Source organism: Antechinus flavipes, chromosome 5, assembly GCF_016432865.1.
Source record: "Antechinus flavipes isolate AdamAnt ecotype Samford, QLD, Australia chromosome 5, AdamAnt_v2, whole genome shotgun sequence".
NCBI lineage: Eukaryota > Metazoa > Chordata > Mammalia > Dasyuromorphia > Dasyuridae > Antechinus > Antechinus flavipes.
Window position 1 is genome coordinate 218,331,489 of NC_067402.1, and position 6,239 is coordinate 218,337,727.

The window sequence follows — 6,239 nt, forward strand, 5'->3', positions numbered from 1 at the left end:
TGGCCTAAATATCTACACTGGAAAAACCAAGTGATTGAAGGTTTGTTTTCTGGACTTTGATATGCGATTGTATTGGCAGAATATATTAATCAATATTAATTGATTAAGCTAATCAATCAACATACATATCTTGGAGATATACTACAAATGGAAAATTAACTGAATTTCAAAGGAATAAGAGATGTATTATAAAAAGCTATATGAATACTTTTAGTGATCCATTTTAACTGGGAGAAAAAAAAGATACAACAAAGGCAAAGTAGACCCACTGATAAAAAAGCAGCTTTTTTTTCTGTACAGGACACAGAAAATTGTCAACTATAAGTACTCTGAGCCTTGGAACCCAGCAGAAAGCTGTATCTGTACCCAAAGACCCTATGAAGGAAGAAGAGGATTCTAATAATCAAGAGCTATGGTCTCCCTTTACGGCATGTTCTCTATAGATGTACCACACTACATTTCTACTTTACATTTGAGTCCCCTCTCCCCAGTAACTTGTGTATCCAGAGAGATAGTATATTCTGATTTGGGTTGCATATTTTGTACTGCCTGTCTTTCTATACCTGCATAGTAAATGGCATTTATAATAGCTATTTGACACTACTAATTGATAATTAGTAGGATAGTTCAGTAGTGGGAGTTCCTGAATAACAGTACAGAAAGCCCAGCCTGTCAAAGTTGCCTTAAATCCCTGAAGGGTAGTAAGTAACATCTGTCTCACTGGGGACTCCATACTCTTAAAGTGAGTGAGAATTAAATGAGTAAGCCCAGAGGTGGTGTTACATAAATAAAGATTCTAGGAGGAGATCTAGAGGGAGTACATGGGGCAATAGCTTGTGAAAAATTCATAAAGATTACATACTAAGGTCAAAGAATAGCTAATAATACAGTTTGGCAGAAATGTAGCTTTCATGAAGGAGAATAATACAAAATGAGTCTAAGATGGTAGTCTGGAGTCAGATAGTGAAGGGATAATTAATATATGTTAGGCTGAGTTTGTATTTTTTTTTTCAGAGACAGAGCCACTAAAAATGACTAATGAAGCTTTTGACAAAATCTCTGATACTTTTCTTGTGGGCAAGGTGGAGAGATATGGGCCACAGTGTAGTATAGTTTAAGTAGATTTAGAAGTGGTTTGATAATGGGACCTAAAGAGTAGTTATTAATGAGTCAGTGTGATTTTTGGGGAAAGTTCTAGTGGAGAGCTCTTTGATCCTTTGCTGTTTCAAAATAATCTATTTGCCTCTTTAAAAAAAAATCAGATACCTTTTTAAAAAACATATTTCACCTTCAAGAGATCCATCCTTTATAACAAAGAAAGGGGTGAAAAGTTCCTCTAAACTAAAAATTCATTAACCAATTTGACATTATGTGCAGAATAACCAACCTATCTAGTATAGAATAGGCCTAACCCAGATTGGCTACTTTATAGGACATCCAACACTTGACAAAAAGACAATCTAGTAAAAAAAAATAACCTAAAAAGATACTCAAGGATACAATACTGGTTTATTCAATAGAGTTAAATATAAAGTCCTATCCTTGGATTTTAAGAAATCAAATTTGCAATCATAGAATGGAGAAGTGATGACTAGTAAAAAGTTTGTGTGCAAGAGATCTAGGAGATTTTAATGGACTGCTAACTTCAGTGTGAGTCAACTATATGACATGGAAGGGATAAAAGCTTCATTGAGAGACAAAGTACCCAAAATAAGGGAGGTAATATTGATATTTTATTCTGATTCTCCTCTTCACATTCACCCTCCAGTGTCTTCCAGAAATGCAACAGCAGGGATCTCTACTCTTCTTTTCCTCTTTACTAAAATCTAGATTTTGTTTTTTGATCTGTGGAGATCATTTTTCATATTTCATCTGGAGGATTATGCAGTGGTCTGGATGCTGCATTTTAGAATAGACATTGATAAGCTGAGGCATTTTTGGAGAAGGCTGATCAGAACTGGGAGGTGACTTGAAAAATAGCCTATATAAAGAAGGATTACAGGAACTGAGGATGTTTAACCTAAAGGAAGAAAAAATAACAACCAGCTTTTTCTAAGTATTTGAACTATTATCATCTAGAAGAGTCATTAGACTTGCTCCAGATAAAGCTAAAGGGGAGTTAATGAGCATTTGTTATTTGCCAGACAAGGTGCTAAACACCAAGGAAAGACAAAACCAGTCCCTGAACTCAAGAAGCTCATATTCTAATGGTGAGGCAAGATGCAGTAACCTCTTTTTTTTTTTTTTTTTTAATTAAAGCTTTTTATTTACAAAGCATATGTATGGGGTAATTTTTCAAACACTGACCCTTGCAAAACCTTTTATTCCAAATTTTCCCCTCCTTCCCCCCACACCCTCCCCTAGCTGGCAGATAGTCCAATACATGTTAAATATGTTGAAATACATGTTAAATCCAATATATGTATACATATATATAAAGTTATGTTGCTGCACAAGCAAAATCAGATCAAGAAGGAAGAAAAAGAAAAACTGAGAAAGAAAACAAAATGCAAGCAAATAACAGAGAGAGTGTGAATGCTGTGTTGTGTCAAGATGAAGTAATCTCAAAAGAGAAGGCTCTCACATTAAGGGAGACTGGAAAAGGCTTTTTGGGAAAGCTGAGATTTTTTGCTCAGAATTGAAGGAAGCCAATGGAGGTGAGAAGGGAGAGAGCATTCCAAGCAAGAAGGACTGACAATGAACAGCAGGGTGTCACTGGATCTCAGAGTATGTACAAGGGAGTAAGGTGTAAGAAAGTTGAAAAGGTAGGGAGGGGGCAGGTTATTGTATAAGCCTTTAAATGCCCAACCAAATTTTACTTTGATTCTGGACATAAGCCATTGGGGTATATTGAATTGAGTTGGGAAGGGGAGAATTTAATAGGGCCAGACTTATACTTTAGGAAGATTGGTAGCTTAATGAAAGGCAGAACAATGTTCCACACAAATAGATTTAACAGAAACTGCTTTCCAGAAGGGAGAACTATCCAAAAGTGGAATGGGTGGTCATTGTTGATAGTGTAAAGTCTGGCAGAACTCTTATTTATCTGGGATCATAGGTCTAAAGCCGCCCAGGGGGGTGTTACAGGGGCAGGATTTGAACCTGGCTATCTAATTCCAGAGCCAGCCCCTTTTTCCATTGTACCCTAATATTATGGAAGGGATGCATGCTCAGATTGGAATTGGACTAAATGGTAGGTGAAGCCTATTCTAATTCTGAGATTCTCTAGTCTAACTCCCCCCCCAACTCCCCTCCCCCCATTTTAACAATGAGAAAACTGGAGTCTGCTAAGAGGAAGTCTACATCAGGATTCAAACTCATATCCTTTCCTCCACACCAGGACAGGCTACCTTAGTAATCCTTTGTGTAGTGGAACTGGCCAAGGTTGGGGCACAGAGGGGGAACCAAGTCCTTCCAGCCACACAATTTGCTCTCTGCCAAGCAAAAAAAATAAAAAAGCATTCTTATTTAAGTGAGCTTACTTAAGGGAGTATGCAATGCCACCTAATGGAGGGCTCTGGCCCTAATTCAGTTGATATACATGTATTCTGGCTTTTCTGTTTCCTGTCTGCCCACTGCAGCTTCCTCACAGGGCCGAGCCAATGTGTGAAGTACTTTGCAAACCTTAAAACTCTATTTAAAAAATGCTAGCCATTGTTATCATCCTAGAAGCGGGCCCATCAAGTTTCTTATATGGGTGGCAGCAGGCAGAGCATGCCACAAAGCCAGAAAGCCCGGACCCTTATTGTCCAGTCCTCCATTCCACTTGCACTGTGGAACCTAGAGAGCAAACTGGTGGATGGCGGCGGGACCCTAGAGACCAGCCAACCCACCCCTCTTATTTTTATGATGAGAAAACTGAGCCCAGAGAGACGGAATGATTTCTTTAGCTTTTGTTTCCATGATCTCATTTCATCCTTATGATACCCCTGAGATAGGATGACAGAGGTTGTTATCCCTGTTTGGCTAGCGAGGAAACTTAAAAGCCAGAGGTTCCTGCCCCGCACTCAGTGCACACAAACCACAGCTGAAGGTTGCTGGCTTTGATTCTGGGATCCCTTAAACCTCCCCATTTTCCCTCTAGCCCCATATGGGCCATTAGTGATGAGAAGTGATGATGATGTCTCCTTGGGCTTTTTCACAAAGATTCCCACATTGTTTGGGGGGAGGGGAATGAGACCTCTCCCTACTCATTCCCATCCCTCCGATGGCCCATTCCTCAGTACTCCTCTTCATAAGAAACCGTAACTCTGGCTTTCCTTGGTCCTTCATGTCTCATCCCTTCCCAGAGGAGGGAAGATCTTTGGATCTGACCATTTTAGCTGCTTGCAACGTCTGGGTCTTCTGACCTATCTTAGGGATACTTCCCTTCTATTTGGAAATCCACTATATCCATGGTCCAGTCTGGGTATATCAACAAGAGAGGTGCCTGATGGAGTCCTTTAGACAGCCAGCTACAGAGTCTGCTCCATCAGCAGAAGATAAGTGATGGCAATGCAGTTTTTCTTTCTTATTTTTTCTTTGTGGAGGGATGAGGGGAAATGTAGGAAGAGGGGGAGGGGTTAGAGGAAGAGCAGATTGGCTCCTCACCAACCAGGAGGGGCAAGCAACTTTGCCCCAAGCAATGACTGCGAAACAATTCCTGGAACTCTCCCATCTTTTTTCCCTTTTTGTCAAAGTGGACAAGACATTCTGATCAACAATTACAAAGGAAGGAAAGTACCAGGGAGGAGGGAGTGAGAGGTACAGATAACGGCAGTCAGTTTTAGGAGGTGGGGGAAGGGAATGGGAAATTCCTGTTCTGGAGCTCTGGAGAATCCCAAGAGAAGAAAGGATTTATCTAAAGAGACACCCCCCACCATCACATATGAGAGACAACCCAATGGGAGAGGAAATGGGGAAAGACACAGGAGTCAGACCCCTCCCCCACTAAGAGCTCAGATTCATCCAGATGACCCGTGGTTAGAGAATGTGAGTCAGTACTAACAGTAGGATGTCCAGGTGTGGGAGCACCAAAAATGTTGCCCGGGTCATTCTGTCCCACACAATAAGGGTCTCTCTAGTGACCCATAAAGAACATGCTACAGGTGCCCCCAAATCACTCTTGTGTACACCCTCATCTCATCCCTAATTACAGAAGGCGGCATCTTCCTCTTCCTCATCCTCTTCACAGGTCTAAATCCTCATGGCCAAACACTTCTGCTTTCTTAGATATTTTATATGGTGACATACTTGTATATATGTGTGAGGATCTCCAGACATGCCCAGAAATTGTAGTTGTAGGAAGAGTAGTTAGCCTTCCAAGAGATTATCTGACTGAGAAGTTATTCAAGGGGAAGGGAGAAGACCCACTTATTAAGCATCTATTCTGTACTAGGTACCGTGCTAAATACCTCACAGATATGCTTATTGGATCCTCACAGTCCTGGGAAATATTATTATCCTATTTTACAGTTGAGAAAACTGAGCCAGGTTTTAAGTGGCTTGTTGCACAGGAGTTAAGTGTTTGAGGCTGGATTTGAATTCAGCTTTTCCTGATTCCAGGCCCAGCACTCTACCCATCACAGCTTTATGGAAAGTAGGAATGGGATAAATAAAAGAAGGTGGAGGTGTTTACTTCTCTATTTTAGAAAAAAAAAAAATCTCTTAACAGCATAGATAGAGAGCCAGGGTACTAAAAAATGATAGCCTGTGGGAGGTGGGGGGAGAGGGAGGAAGAAGAGATAGGCGGGGTTTGGATTCTCTTGCCATGCTTCTAGCTCTTCCACAGACAAGCTCAGCTGAGGTAGCTTTCAAGCCTCTGCCCTATTCCCATGTATGCTGAGACCTTGAACCTCTCTCCTTTTTGCTGCTTTGTGAAAGAGAGATCCAGAAAGTAAGAAGTGATATTTTTCTACTGGTCCTAGCTGTTCAGTCTACTCTTTTCAGGTTTTAGCCGTTCTGATACTCTGACACTCCTGTGATTGGCCACTAGGAGCTGCACTAATTCACTGTTGCTAATTATCTTTTATTTTGATTTCATTCACCACCACCAGTTTTCTTTCTCCTTTTTTCTCTTCCTTCCCTTCTTTCTTTTCCTTCCTTCCTTCCTTCCTTCCTTCCTTCCTTCCTTCCTTCCTTCCTTCCTTCCTTCCTTCCTTCCTTCCTTCCTTCCTTCCTTCCTTCCTTCCTTCCTTCCTCACTCCCTCCCCTTCTCTCTCCTTTCCTTCCTCCCTCTCTCTCCTTTCCTTCTCCCTTTC